Source organism: Notamacropus eugenii, chromosome 7, assembly GCF_028372415.1.
Source record: "Notamacropus eugenii isolate mMacEug1 chromosome 7, mMacEug1.pri_v2, whole genome shotgun sequence".
Taxonomy (NCBI): Eukaryota; Metazoa; Chordata; class Mammalia; order Diprotodontia; family Macropodidae; genus Notamacropus; species Notamacropus eugenii.
This window is the reverse complement of record NC_092878.1, coordinates 60648733-60664551: the sequence shown is the minus strand read 5'-3', so window position 1 is coordinate 60664551 and position 15819 is coordinate 60648733. Positions and strand designations below refer to the sequence as shown.

The following is a 15819-nucleotide window of genomic DNA, read 5'->3' as shown; positions in this document are numbered from 1 at the left end:
ATTCAGAGCTGGGTAATGTTGTCTCTGCAGCACTCCACTGAAGCACCTTTTTTCAGCTCTTCTCCTTGTTTGGGAATGCCCTTTCCTTCCATTGTGCATTAGCAAAATTTCTGCTCATCCCTCAATGCCCTGCTAAAGTTCCAACTCATTCATGAAGTCTTCATTAACTATTCTTCTACTTATTAATCTTCTCCACTTCTGAACTCCTATAGGTCATAGTTTGAATCACATAATTTAGCATTGAATTATAGACTGTCTTGTCCTCTAACAAGCCTCATCTCCCCATGAAGATTATAACGTATAGTTATTTTGTTTCCTGCATGTCACCTGGCATAGTGCTAGGTGTGTAAGAGGTGCTAAAAGTATTTGCTGAGTGACTAAACAGATCTTTCTTACTTGTTCTACCAAGTCCCTAGACATCCCTCTTACTCATTCCTTAGGAAAATGAAGAAGGATCATAGGATCATATATTTGGAACTAGAAGAGACCTGCAAAGAAGAGTCCAAGTCTAATTTCCTAATTGTATAGGAGGAAACTAGGATACAGAGATTTTAAAATGACTTTTCTAGGATAACCCAGGTAGTGTGTCTAAAATGGGATTAGAACCTAAGTCTTCCTTATAGGAAGTTCTTGCTCGAGTCACCACACTATATTGTCTGTAGTCACTGAAAGTAGAAACGTGGTTAAAATCAGCCTTAGTCACTTAGGAGTAGCTGAATTGCAAGATGCCAAATACCCCACTCTTTGGATCTCAGACTTGATTTGGAGACATACAGGAAGTACAGGAATACTTGTCTGCTGATATGTAGTAGTCAGTCAATAAGGATTTATTAAGTGCCTACTAGGTGCCAGACCCTGTGGAACAAACCTTGGGCTACATTTTAGGACAATTTCAAATCCTTCATGATCCACTATTTGAGTCCTTTTTCCTATGTGTAAAACAATGCCCAGTAATGCCTACTTCCAAGAAGCCTCCTGGGAATGTTAAAAGAATATGAGAATGAATGTGAGGTGCTGTGAGTTCTTTGGAAGAGAGCTAAAAGGAGAATTTGAGAAAGTGAGTTTTAGTTTGTCCCTAGACTGGGAGTGAGTTTCAGACTTGAACACACTCAGAAACTATTTCCCTTTCATAAAGAGAAGACCAAGCAGTTGAGGTAGCTATATAATGGGGAGTTTTCCCTTGAGCAAAGGTTATAATGTGGGCTCTCATTTCAGAGGGTCTGGTGACATCACCTCTGAGTGGACAGGGGAGACTGAGACCCCAAGAACACTGATGGGAGGGTACTCCTCCCAAGTGGGAGACAGGAATAGGGTGAGGCAAAGAAATTCTCACCCTCCCCCCAAGTATGCTATCCGGTAGCTTTCTATTTTATTCTTTCTGTCTCACTGACAGATGCTAACCTTTGTTGTTCCTATGTCTATGAAGAACTGGAAGTTTCAATTTGTCACCCTTTGAGAAAACCCTAATTACAGCTCTGGATAATACATAGAGCCTAGAGGGCTGCAGGTGGTGCAGTGGATAGAATGCTTGTCCTGGAGTCAGAAGGACTTGAGTTCAAATCCAGCTTCTGACACTTACTAGCTATGTGACCCTAGGCAAATCCCTCACACCTGTTTGCCTCAGTTTCCTCATCTCTAGAGGGAGCTGGAGAAAGAAATGGCCAACCACTCCAGTATCTTTGCCAAAAAAACCAAAACCAAACCCAGATGGAATCAGGAAGAGTCAGGCATGACTAAATGACAGCCACAACAGAAGATTATAAAGATGAGATCCCCTAAGAGACAGAAGTGATGTAATCCACCCAAAGCTCAATGGGTAGTTGATACAGGGGATAGAACTATGACCTAAGTGGTCTCATGGGATCATTGTCCACTAAGTGGTACAGTAGTGAATAGAGCACTGACTGGGAGTCAGGAAGACCTGAATTCTAATCTGGATTCAAATTCTTACTAGCTGTGTAAGACTGGGCAAGTAACTTAACCTCTGCCTCAGTTTACTCATCTGTGAAATGGGAATAAAACAGCACCTACCTTCCAGGGTTAGTGTGAGGATCAAATAAGATAATATTTGTAAAGTACTTACCACAGTGTTTGGCACTAGTAGGTACTTAATACATGCTTGTTCCCTTCTTTCTTCTTAGGCTCTTCAATCTACAGCTGGAAATGTCCCCATCTTGTTTCTGTATTCTACAACACAATGGCCAAGCAACATCAGCCTAAAAGCCTCGGGATCAGAAGGTTTGCCCCTTCTCCCTGTTCTGTCCAATCCTATCCCACCCTTAATAGGGTTAGACTGTGGGGAAAATTGATTGGCTTAGTGATTAGAAATTCCCCTCTTACTAGGAACCAGACTGAAAGTAGCAAAGACCTTCCCTCCCCAGGTCATGCACCAGCTGTCAAATAACACACATGACAATGTGTAACCCATCAGAGCAGAGTAACCCAAAGCCAGTGTCCCAAGAAGCAAAGGCACTCTAGTTGAATGACCTTCTGTATGACCTCTTCCTGGAAGATCCCCCATTATAAAGGACCTACTTTGACAGCAGATATGGATAAATTTGCAGTTGAGAAAATAAAGAAGATATGGACAACTAGAAATGGTTGATATAGCAACTGGAAGGCTTGGCAGAGAGGAGGGCATCCTGACTTTAATAAGAACTCCCAGGGGCAGTAATATCCTCCATATCTTCCTCCATGTCCTTTATTCTTTCCCCTAGAGAGGGAAAAATCCATATCAAACAAATGTACATCTGAGTGCTGGTAGCAAGATGGCTGAAAGGGTTTTGTTTTCAGTTGCCAAGTAACTCTCTCTCTCTCTAAAGCAATAAGTATGATTAACTGCAATCAACTCCTCTCTACCATAATGTAGGAAAGCTAGATGCCGCCCTGTGGCTTCAGTCCAGACTCATGTAGTTACCTGTGTCTACCATGAGGTGTCACTGATCTGTCACACCACCTAACTATCAACAAACTGCATCGCAGTTTCAGTATCTACTCCAAAAGACCTACTGACTACCCTTGTTGTCCTCAACAAATAGACAGACCAACATGTCCAGGGGATTAAGGGTCCTACAAAAAGCATCTAACCATCAATAGTAACTGCATGCTTAGAGAGCAGTTACACTTTACCAGACATCCACATTTATTCTTCCATGAGATACCTACAGGTATCTTATTTCATTTTACAGACAAAGACAATGAAACTTTGAGGGCTGAAATGACTTACCTGAGGTCCCGGTGGGGTCACAGTGGTAAGGCACCTAGTAAGGAACTCATAAAATTCAGACCTTGAAGGGAACTTAGATATCAGAGGATCATAGATTTTGAACTGGAAGGGACCTTGGGCATCAGCTGCTCTAACCTTGTAATTTAACTAATGAGTAAACTGAGGTTCAGCAAGAGTCTATGACTTACTTTTCAGTACATCATGCTGACTCTTCACCAGGTACATCACTAAGTTGAGACCTGGTTTCAAATTCTGGCAGTTTGACTTTAGGCAAATGATATGTTTGACTTTGGGACAGTCATTTTTCTCTTCCTGAGCCTTAGTTTCCCCATCCTCAAAATCACAAGGATTTGCCAAATGTGACTTCAAAAGCTTTGGCTAAATGGAATATAGCCCTCTACCTGCAAGAAGGGAGTTGAATAACAACTACAGTTCACCAGATGGCAGCAGAAGAACTGAAGAGGCTTCATAAGTCAAAGATCAGCATATGGTAGCAGGGATAAGCCAGCAGAAAGCAGCTCACTAGGGATGCCCAGCAGGGAGCACCAAAGCAGAGAGAACAGAGCAGTAGAAATCCTCAGCTTGGTAGGGAAAGCAACTTACCCCGTGACTTCATGAGAAGACATTGGTGCTTAATGACATGACCAGAAGACATCTGAGCTATGAGTTACTCACCTATGTGTATGCTCCAGCCACATGCATGCCCCATGGGTATGTCCCTTCATGAATATTTCCTAGCCATATGTGCCCTCCCATGTCTATTTCCCAGTCCTGCTGATGGTATATATGTTTTTGTTCCTCCATTGACAGCATGGTAACATATGAAGTTACCCTAAGCATTGGGGGCAGCTTCCTTGTCACTTAGGTTGCTGTACTATTTTATTAAATGTCTTTTGCTTTGAATTATGTCTGCTGGTTGGTCTAGTGAACGAAATACATTGGTAAGGGCTTCTGAACTATGGTTTTTAGTGAATGCTGACCCACAAAAATGTGTTGAACCTGAGTTAGCTTTTTCAGGGTCTAGGTGTGTGTGTATGTGTGTGTGTGTGTATGTATGTGTGTGTATAAAAGATACACATGTGTAGATAATACACGTATACACATATGTGTAATATATGCACTTCTATTTGCATAGTGTATTGTGACATATTTCATGTGTGCATATATCCATGTGTATATATTTCATATATGTACATATTCCATATATGTATATCTAAAATTCAGCCTGTAATGTCCCTATTTATTATCACCAAGGGACTAAGCCTGCCCCCTGCTGTTCTTCTATACACCTTTCCTAAGGCAGCACTTTGCTTTTGGACTTGGGCTTTTGTGACATCCTCTCCCCTTTAAGAATGTTCCTTTTGCCCAAATTTCAGCTGGATGTAGAGAAGAGACTAGAATCATCATTGTCCCCACCAAGCACACTTATTAAGGACTTGGCAAGTGATTGGATAAAATAATTTAGGCAGGGTTCCTGTCCTTGCTAGGGTACTATGGGGACCAGGCCATTTTGCAGTGACTCTGAGAGAAAGCAGGATGGGGAGAAGTTTGATTTGAGAGGGGTGACCCTTTCTCCTGGCTTCAGAGTGATTATCAACAGTAACTGTTGCTGTTTCCCACCCCGCCTGATGTCTTTCTTTTCTTGATGTCATTAAAGGGGCCATGCCCTGGCTACTTCTTAAACAGGTCTGTTCACTGAATGGGCCTGGCCTCTCCGTAAGTGAGTACCTGCATTGACCTTGGTCTAAAGGGCCCAAGATCCCCCAGTGCATCCAGGGTCATCATCCTGAGGAATGTCTAGTCACTGGATTCAGATGGCTCTGGAGGAGAAGTGAGGCTGGTGACCTGCACAGCCCTCCCTCACTCAAAACAAAGTCAAGGGCCAGCCATGTCATCATTTTTCTGATGGCATGGCCTTCTTCAGAAACGAAGGATGAACCCAACAACAAATACTCTAAGAAATACAACACAGACATGGACAGTTCTCACTATTCATAAAGGATCTATTCCAACCCTTCATTTTACAGGCAAGAAAACTAAGGCTCAGGGAGGTGAAATCATCTTCTAAAGGCAGCATAACTAGTCACTAGCCTATCTGGAACTAGAACTCAGATCTCTTGCTTCCTGGCTTATTGGGCTTTCTTCTTACATCATGCTGCCCACAGTGTCAAAGACATATGGAGGGATAATATTGACATGGACAGATGTTCAAGCCACACGTAGATAACAAATGGGACACGTCAGATAAGAATACCACAGATTTATGGATTTAATTTTTAGTATTTTCAAACAAAGGGATAAAAAATATTTTCTGGGAGTGAAGTAAGAGGACCTGGAGTCTCACATTTAGACCAGGTAGTGTCAGTGGAGAGACGTAGGAGGGAAATGATCCCTTCTCTTCCAATTTGCCTGGGGAGACCTCATGGAGGAAACAGTCTCTCTGAAGCCATTTAAATGACAGAAGGTAGAAAGTATAGGCCAGTTGGAGTAGGCAGGATATTCCTGGCATACGGGGATGGGATTTATTGAGGGTGGCAGGGGTCAGGTGGAATAAAGTCAGATAAGAATTGATTTTTTAAAATACCCCCATCTGCTTTCCTATTGAACTTGGGGGAAGAAGAGCTTCTAGGAAGGGCCCCTGAACCACATAAATCCTATGAGTTCTTATACTTGGGGTAAGTTCAGTTGAGCTGGGGGTTGGGATGGAGGCTGTAGTTGAGCCAGGAAAGGGTGGAGTCCACCACCTAGAGTCTTGCCCTAGACCCTACAAGGGTCCACAAGGAAGGTAGACTCTAGAAGAGGGCCACCTAGCCACAGAACCCTATGAGGGTAGAGGTAGCAGAGGTGTGGTTGCTCTATATGGTTAGAACAGAAGTTCCAAACCCTCAGTCAGTACGGGGATAAGGATCTCACACCTCACCTCCATGTTGGCATATCCAGGGCAAAGTCCTGGTTGATAGGTGGCAGAGTGGATAAAGAACCATACTGGGAATCAAGAAGACCGGAGTGCAAATCTTTCCACAAGCACTTTCAAGCTCAGTGACCTTGGTCAAATCCCTTAACTTCCCTCAGTTTCAGTTTCCTCATCTATAGGGAGGAAGATCTATTAGAGATCAAATGGAGGGGGAAGATGTAATTCACTTTGCAAAAGGTTAGAGCACTATGTAAATGTTAGCCATTATTATTGTGTGCTAGGTACACTTCTGTTGGGTAGACAAGGGTCAAACCTTTTTTTTCTCAGTTTCCAAGAATCTGGAGGCTGGCAGAGCAATGAGCTGTTCTGGGGAGGTCTCTTCCCACCTTCCTCATCAGATGCCTTTTATTATTTAAGTGCATTCAGACTCATGCCACTGTCAGGCCACACCTGGAGGCAAGGCTGGGGATGGGCCAGAGTGGATAGCAGACATCCGACTAAGACATTGTAAAAAGGCACAAGGTAAGGGGACTAATGAATGACAGCTAATCGTCACCCCAGGTCTTGACTCATCCATCAGGGTGAGCATATACAAAGACAGGGCATAGAAGAACAACTATATTTATGCCATTTTAATGCTGACTATGTTGCTGTTGGAGAGAAAGATACAGGAACAGGTTTAGGAAAGAGGCCTTGGGTGTGTAGGTTGAGGGATGTGGAGAAGCCTCGAGGGGAACATATATGTTAGATCAGGGGTCGGCAGCCTAGGGCCACTCACTGAATCCTGTCTGAGACTGCTTTTCCTGCTGTTCTCCTTATTATCTCCTTTCCCTCTCTGTCTCTCTCTGTCTGTCTCTGTCTCTCTGTCTGTCTCTGTCTCTGTCTGACTCTGTCTTTGCCTCTCTTGTCTGTCTCTCTGTCTCTGTCTGACTCTGTCTCTGTCTCTCTGTCTCTGTTTCTCTGTCTCTCTCTCTCTCCCTCTCCCCCTCCCTCTTCTTCTCTCTCTCCTTCTCTCTTTTCCCCACCTCTCTCTCCTTCCCTTTCATGGGTCTAACTAAGCCTTAGACATTCAAATTCAGAGCTTAAAAAGTTGCTGAACCTAGGACTAGAGAAACAGAAAGGTAGCTGATGAGGAGGGAGGGAGGAAGAGAGAAAGAGAGAGAGAGAGAGAGAGAGAGAGAGAGAGAGAGAGAAGTATCAGTCATGCATCCCCTACCCCCCACCCCCTCCTCAACTCCACACGATGGCAGTAAAAACCCTTTGGAATACAGAGCTGCTTTCACTCTCTCACCTGCTGAAGTAGAGAGGAAGAAAGAAAACCCCTGCTGCCCAGACCTGTATTATGAGGCACTCACTATCCCCCTGGCTGGAACAGCAATTAATGTCCTTTTCTTCTAGTAATCGTTGAAATCTGTGGTAGGAGAGAGTACATGGGCCACCAATTACTTCACATCCTGGACAGGAAGGACGACTCTTTCGATTGCTGTTAGAACTGAGGAGAGTCAGGGTTATTGGCCCCTAGTGCAGGTGGCAAGATATGGGAGGGGAGAAAAAGGAAAAAATTGGAAAGAAACTTGATTCTTTATTCCAGCCTAGCCCAGTACAACCCAACCCAACACACCCTACAAAGCCATAACTAGGAATTCTGACTCCTGGGTACATTCAATTGAGAAGAGAGTGGTAGGCAGGGGGGAAAAAATGACTTTTCCTTTGAGAATCTAGCCCCAGCCTTCATGGCATAGCTGATGACCCCTAGCGCCCAGTATGGGGAGTGGGGTAGAGGGACAGAAATGTAGGACACAGAGTAATGTGAGAAAGCAAGACTCGAGAGAAAGAAAGGGGAGGAAGCAGTAAGTAGATGCCCAAGATGGTCTTTACCTTAGAACAGAATCCTGGTCATCCAGCCCTATTTACAGCTCTGCCCTGCCCCACCCTCCACCCGGAAATCTATTCACTGGGAAATGAAAGTAGGATACCATCATCATCCTTAGAATGGGTAAATCAGGACTAACCCCAGCCACCTTAAGAAATCTGGCTGCCTCTTCCTCCTTTCCTTCCAAAGGAAAGGCTCATAGTGCCAGCTGGGAAAAAGCTAGGTCAGCTGTGGCCGTAGGGGAGGAACTGGTCTTTGGGGATAGCCTCGCTGGGTGAAGAGTGACAGAATGAAGTATGTCTGGAGAGTCCTAAGACACCTAGTTGCACAGCTAAAATTAGCAAGGACTGCTCCTGGGGTACCTGCTAGTAATGTCAGTTCTCTGGGTCCTGGGGCTGGAGACAGTTCTGTGTTGGGCACTGCAGGAGAAAGGTAGAGAAGCAGGCATAGGAAAGAGAGGCATAGGATCTTATCTTGGTATCCCTAAGGGAAGAAAAGGGTTAAAAAGAGGTGTTTGTGGGGTCCTGCTTTTTCTAGACCGGATAAGCAGAAACCTATTGTACCTCAGGGGCTCTTTTCACTTTCTCCCATCAAAAGATGCCCTCCTCTTTTTCTCTCTGGGAAAAAAAAAAAGCCCCAGCTTTGATTCCACCAGCAAACTCAGCATCCTCAAGTCCTGGCTCCCTCTCTCCACACCATCCACATTTCCAAGTTCGGGTCTTCTGACCAAGGACTCAGGAACTTAGACTGAAATATAAGTGGTGTTGGGGCAAGAGAGTAGGGTGTTCGGTCTAGGCAATTAAGGTGGGAGAATTGAGCAGTGAACTCAGCCGTATTTGTGCAGTGGTGAAATCCAGCCCTTCTTTCCAACAGCTCCCTTCCACTTTGATCAATGGAAGTTATAGAGTGGATGGGAGGACAGGAGAGTTAAGAGGGTTCATTAAACTTGATTTTTTAGGGCAACAACTCAAGTGAGTGTACCAAACTTCAGCTTCCTAATCCATTTAAGAATGGATTTAAGAACTTTCTGGTCACTGAATCTCATAAATCTTCCTTGTAGGACTAGTGCCATTGTGATGGTTCAGAAGACTCTGTCCCTAGGGTACTAGCCTTCTACCGCCTTCTCTGCAGTTTCTTCAGTAGAAAGGAAGCCTCTTTAGGGCAGGGACATTTTCTGTTTCTGTCTTAGTAGCCCTAACTACAAAGAAGTCTAACAAATCCTAGATTATATAAATATGTTGGTTGGAACTGCAATGAATTCCCCCTTCCCATCAGGCCCACCCAGCGGCCTACATTCCTGAATAACAAAGAGAGGATGCCCCTCTGAGTAAATGGGGCTGTTCTTAGGGTGAGGATGGATATTTTTTAACTTCTCCAGGAAGGTCACTGGGGGTGCTTCAATACGTGCAGTCTCAAGCCTGTTACGGTTTTCTCAAACAATTTAATCTGCCGCCTGGATGGCCTCCAGCGTCCAAGCCAGGGACAATCTTCAGCCTTTGGAATTGATTTCCTGGAACTGGGGAAGGCCCAGCCAAGCATCCAGATGACAGATGTGTGTTTGCGAGTGTTTGATGCGGAAAGTCGACTAGCAGGAGAAAGTTAAAATTCCCTCTCCACCCTACTCTCTGCTATGCTAATTACCCCCATCTCCGCCCACCTCCCTCCTCAAAATCATTTTTGTTTGATGTTTTCCTTGGGAGGAGAACTCACTGCTCGGTCTCACTGTTAACTCCCCTTCGGAAGAAGAGCAGTTGGACCAGAGAACTGCAAATACCTTCCTACTTTCTCAGAAACTGGGGTTTCCACCCTGACTCCTTCCTGACCCAATCCATAAGGTCAGGCTTCTTCTCCCTTAGGATATGATGTATTGGCTAATCTCATACGGGGGAGCCAAGGGAACTGGGGGCCTCATACAGTGTCAAAGGCTGTGGTACAAACTTCAGAAAGGTCTAAGATTGGGGAATCTGCAGTGGGAGGTAGAGCTGCATGTTAATAAGGAAAACCAGTAAACCCACCAAGGGCCTGAGCGGAAAATGGAGATGGTGGGTAAAACACTACTTTCTGGAATGAGAAAGTAAACACTCCCACCTACCCCCTTCCTTAGAGCACTACAGAGAGATTCTAGAACACAGAGCTCAAATGCCCCCTTTCCTGCCCAAGAACTAGGTAGGGCCAGACCCTTTCAGTAAAGCATATTATAGTGGGAACAGCACTGGATTTGACGTCAGAACATCTAGGTACAAATCTCTCTTTTGTCCTCAATGGCCTATGTAATCTCCATCTCTCTGGGCCTCAGTTTCCTCATTGGTAAAATGACAATCTCTAAAATCTCTTTTAGCAGTATAGTTAGGATGCTCTACTAAATGCTAAGACAAAGGCAGTTGGAGAACCCCCTGTCACTTCCCACTTGGGACTTACTAAAGTTATGATAGCTCATATTTATGCAGTATTTTGAGTTTTGGAAAGTACTATATGTATCAGTCTTTCTTTCCAAGCATAGGGGAATAACCTGTACAAGGTGTGGAGAGGAGAGACAGAGTGTTGTAGAGGACAGCAAGGCCATGTAGGCTGGCTCCTCAAGTACATGAGGGGAGTGAATGAACAATAAGGCTGTAAAGGTAGGCTGGGGCCAGATTATGAAGGACTTCCAATTTCTAATAACTTGTACGCATATAGTGGCTTGTGAGTTGTCTCCTCCGTTAGAGAGATAGGAGTGCCCTATGATCAGGGTCTATCTCTTGTTTTTCTTTGTGTCCCTAGTACTTAGCACCATGTCTGGCACTTAATAAATGCTAGTTGACTGTCTGACACACAACTCTGAATTAGATAATAAAAGTATTATTGGTATTGAAATAATATCAATATTGATGTAACATACCAGTATTGAAATAATATTGATATTATAGATCCATATCAATGTAATACATCCTGTTGATAGACTATAATCCTGCATACCATCATGAAAATAATTAATAACTACTTAAAGCAGCATGGCATAGTGCATAGAGGATCTTAGTAATAATACCATTAGTATAGTGATGATGGGCCAGGTACTGTGCTAAGCACTTCACAAATGATATCTCATTTGATCCTCACAACAACCCTGGGAAGTGGGTGCTATTATTCTCTCCATTTTACATTTGAGGAAACTGAGGCAACTAGAGGTTAAATGACTTTTTCAGGGCCACACAGTTAGCAAGTATAAGAGGCTGAATTTGAACTCAAGTGTTCCTGACTTCAGTCCTAGCACTCTATCTACTTTGCCACTTAGCTGCTTCTACATCTTGGAGTAAGGGAGACTCGAGTTCAGATTTTCACTCTGATACATACTGGCTGTGTGATCATGGACAAGTAAGTCATTTAACTTCTCAGTGGTCCAGGCAACTCTTTTAAGACTATAAATTAGAAATGAGTTGTTCATCTGCATCACTGGAGGAAGTTTTCCACACCAGAAATTGCCACATGGATAAAATCAGAGATTTAGACAAACACACACACACTCTCACACACACACACACACACACACACACAACCCCACTTATAAATGATACTTTAAATTTATATTTGTAGAGACCTTTAAGGTATTGTGCCCTAATATGCAATGGATAACATAGGTATTATTATTATTACCATTTACAGATTAAAAAACTGAGGCACATGTGTTAAGTGACTTGGCTTAAGTTAACAGCAAATGGTGAACCCAGATTTAAAAATCTGATCTTCTGATTCTAGAAACCCATGTTTTTGCCCCGATACCATAGTCCAGTGGGGCAGTAAATAGAATGCTAGGCCTGGAATCAGGAAGAGGAGTTCAAATCCTGCCTCAGACACTTGCTAGTTGTGTGACCTTGGAGAAGTCATTTAATCTCTGTTTGCTTTAGCTATAATGGGAATTATAATAGCACCTACCTCCCAGGGTTGCTGTGAGGATTAAATGAGATAACATTTGTAAAGCACTTAACACATTGCCTGGCACATAGTAGGCACTTAATGTTTGCCCCCTTCTCTTTCCCCTTCCCCTGCATATCCCCTACGTATCCACTCCCATCAAAGCAAATCTTTTCTTTCACTGTGCCCCAGAACGAGAGGAAAACACATCATGGATCAGACCTTCATTATTTTTCAGACTGGACAGATGAAGATATGTTTGAGAGACTTGATGGAAGAGACCCCTCAAATACTATGAGAACAAATCCCTAGGAAACTGATAAAAATTGTAGCTTCTTTCCCTCTGTTTATTTTTTACCAAGTAAAGGAGGCTGAGGCCTCTTAGAATCCCATATTTCTTTCCAGACTCAGCTTCTTTCAAGACTAGCACCATCTGCTAATGCTACCCCACCCCAATCATCATGAGTCTACTTTGTATATACTTTGAATATAAATGTGACCAACCTGCTATACCTATATATGTACATTCGCTTTCCCAAATAGGCTGTAAACTCATTGAAGGCAAATCTTTTACCTCAGTTTCTGTAATGACATTCCCTTGCACATAGTAGGTTTGCATTTGAAATCCCTGCGCTTTGCACATAGTAAGAGCTTAATAAATGGTTTTTTTCATTCATTTATTCAACAAACGCTTATGGGTTGATTATTTGCATGCTGGCCTCTTCTTTATCCTCCCGCTCACAACATTACAGACTCTTCAGACTCTGAATTACCCAGGCCTGAGCCTACCAAAGCCACTTCCTAGCCATTGCTAAGCCAAGCCACTGCACTACTCCCCTGCCCCTTCAAATTCTCTATTAAGCGTATAAGCTCCTGAAGAGCTGGAACTGTCTTGTTTGCTTGAATTTCCATCCCTAGCATTTAACGCAGTATCTGGGTACATTGCTGTTGCATTATTTTTCCGTCATGTTCTACTTTTCATGACCCCTTTTGGGATTTTCTTGGCAAAGATACTGGAGTGGTTTGCCATTTCCTTCTCCACCTCATTTTACAGATGAGGAGACTTGAGGCAAACAGGGTTAAGTGATTTGCCCAGGGTCACACAGTTAGTAAGTGTCTGAGGCCAGATTTGAACTCAGGAAGATGAAATCTTCCTGACTCCAAGCCCAGTGCTCTATCCACTGTACCACCTGGCTGCCTTCTGGGTACATAATCAGTTCTTAATTAATTTTTTTATTCATTAATGAGCTGATAGGTAGGGCCCCAAAGAAAGAAGGCTCCCACTGCATAATACAATTGGCCATAGGAATCTATAATGTAGGTTTTCAATCAAACCAGTGATAATTTTTGTGCTTCTGCTTAGGCGTGACATCCATTGGTAGAGAAAATATTTTTTATATTCACTCTATTATGTCCCTTGGTTAGCAATATTTAGGGGGCAGATAAATAGCCTATGATAATAATCACAGCTAACATTTACATAGTGCTAACTATGCACTAAACCCTTTATAGTTATTATTGCATCTGATCACCATAACGACCCTGGGAGGTGAGTGCTACCATTATGTCCATCTTACAGATGAGGACAAACAGAAGTTAAGTGACTTACCAGGGTCATATAGCTAGTAAGTGTCAGAGGCCAGATTTGAACTCAGATGCTCCTGATTCCAAGTCCAGCATTCTATTCATGCTGTAAAGGATAAGGAAAGCTTACTCCAAGTTCACTTACCTGTGACCTTAATTTCCTCCAACCAAACATTGGTTAGCCAAAAAATGCTAATAGAAATTGGCAAAGTTATACAGATCTGAATATATCAGAAAATATATAGAGTGAATTAGTTCTAGATGGAAGCAACATGAGATCAACCAAGAAAGCTTTGTACCAATGGAAAATTCTCTATAAGTCTCTAGGGAGGCAAGCTGGAAACCAGGAGCAGGTTAAGGAGGAGGAGGAGGAGAAGAAGAAGGAGAAGGTGATAGAGAGTAATAATTAATAATAATAATATCAATAACAAGAAGAAGAAGGAGAAAGGGAAGGGGAAGGGGAAAAAAGAGAGAGAGGAAGAAAGGAAGCTCTGTCATCTCCAAAGCTCTTGTACCAATGCTCTCCATCCAGTCTTTATCTCTATCACCACATTGTTGAATTAGGCTCACACTTAATCTTAGAATCTCTCTATGTATGTATGTGTCTATTTGCCTATATATATATGTATATATATACACATATGTATATATATGTACACACACATATATGCATACATATACATTACCTATCTATCTATCTATCTCATTTACGTGTAGTTATTTACATGTTGTCTCTTCCATTTGCTTGAGATCAGGAGCTGTTTTCTACCTTTCTTTGCTTCCCCAGCACACAGTACTGTGCCTGGCACATAGTTACCACTTAATAAATGCTTGTTGACTGACTGACTATACTGTGCCCATTCAGGTGGCAATCCTTGTGAGCAAGGACTCCCTACACATGGGAATGGAAATGAATAAGCCTTTCCCTGGAACGGGATAAAAGCAGAGCAAACAGTAACGCTGGCAAATTAATCAAGTGTTTGTGACAAGGTTGGTTTCTTCATGTGATATCTGAGTTCTAGACAGAGGGCTGGGGTTGACTCCTGCCAATCCTCAGAGATTGTAGAGCCACAGCTCCAGCCCTTTCTCTGCATGGAATGGGAGAGTTGTGAGGGAAAGAGGAAGGATAGAATTTCTTATGCACCTCTGCTGTCTTCTGGGGAAGTCACATATGAACTGGGAATCTTTAAGCCTTCTTCTAGCTAACTGGTTTCAGAGCTGCTGCTGCTGCTGAGGGTTTCTGCTTGTCTTTTCCTTCCAAACCCCCGAGTAGGAGGACAAAGCACAGCCCTGCCTAGCAAGACCTAATTCCAGACTCCGAAAAGGAGCTCAGTATCCCATAGGCACAAGGACCCTTGGTTAGTGTCCTGGCTATGGGACAGAAGACTCTCTGCATGTGTCATGGTCTTCCCTGAGAGGTCTATGGGGAAGCCTCCATTTTAGCTGGTATCCTTTCATTCTTCTCCCTTGGGCTGCTCCTGATTTCTGCTTACCTAACAGAACCGCTGTGCTGCTGGAAGGAAGAAGCCCCACAGGACACAGCTCAGAATCCACTACCTTGTGGATAAGGAAGTGGCAGGGCTTTGCTTGTATCATTACTCCCTGGATAAAATTAAGAGGACTGTGAAAAGAGTGACAGAGACCAAGAAGGTGGACCAAGAGAGAAAAACCCAAGTCAGAAATCAATATTCTGTGTTTTTTTTCTGGGCCCTCTGAGTTCCTTCCCTAACCAGCTCTTTTGCCATGGTTGATTTCACTGAGTCTTCATTACTTTGTAATTTTCCAGATGCCTTCTTATTAGAGGCGGCTTTCATGGAGACAGATCAGTATCTCTGCTGTGTTAGAGCCAGTGGAGAGCCTGGCCCTCTCCTCACTGATTACTAGTTTTTCCCCTCCTGCTCTAGGATCCCCATTCTTCTAACAGATCGGCATAATCCCTTCTTTTAAGCTCCCATCCTCTCTCTGCCAATACTCCTTCCTTCAGATTTGTTTTTTCCCTTTTGTCTCAATTCTCCCACATGCTTTCATGCAAACATGAAAGGGGATTTGTTTTACTTTCCTCCTAAATGCTTTCTTCATACAATTATGTAAATGTTCAGGTCCTACGTAGTAGATTGACCTGATATTATTCTCCCTCATTTTATGAGGGAGGATTTGTATAATGTCATATGAAGTTGAATTGGAATTCAGACCTTGCCCTTGTGGCTACAAGTTCAATGCCCTTCCCACCACAGGATTGAAGTGATTTGCTCTATCCTGATCCCCACTCCCTGTGGTCTTGCTGCAGAAAATTCACATCTCACCAGGGCCTCCTGTCTTCTGGCATCTTCCTCT

General features: G+C 43.3%; 1 long non-coding RNA gene across 1 annotated transcript in view; it reads left to right on the top strand.

The window, feature by feature from the left end:
• LOC140514244 (uncharacterized) overlaps nt 1-15819 on the top strand; it is a 98421-nt gene that overhangs the window by 30664 nt on the left and 51938 nt on the right. The window contains exon 2 of the long non-coding RNA XR_011970483.1: nt 2142-2238. This is a non-coding gene — a long non-coding RNA (uncharacterized lncRNA). The remainder of the gene's footprint in view (nt 1-2141; nt 2239-15819) is intronic.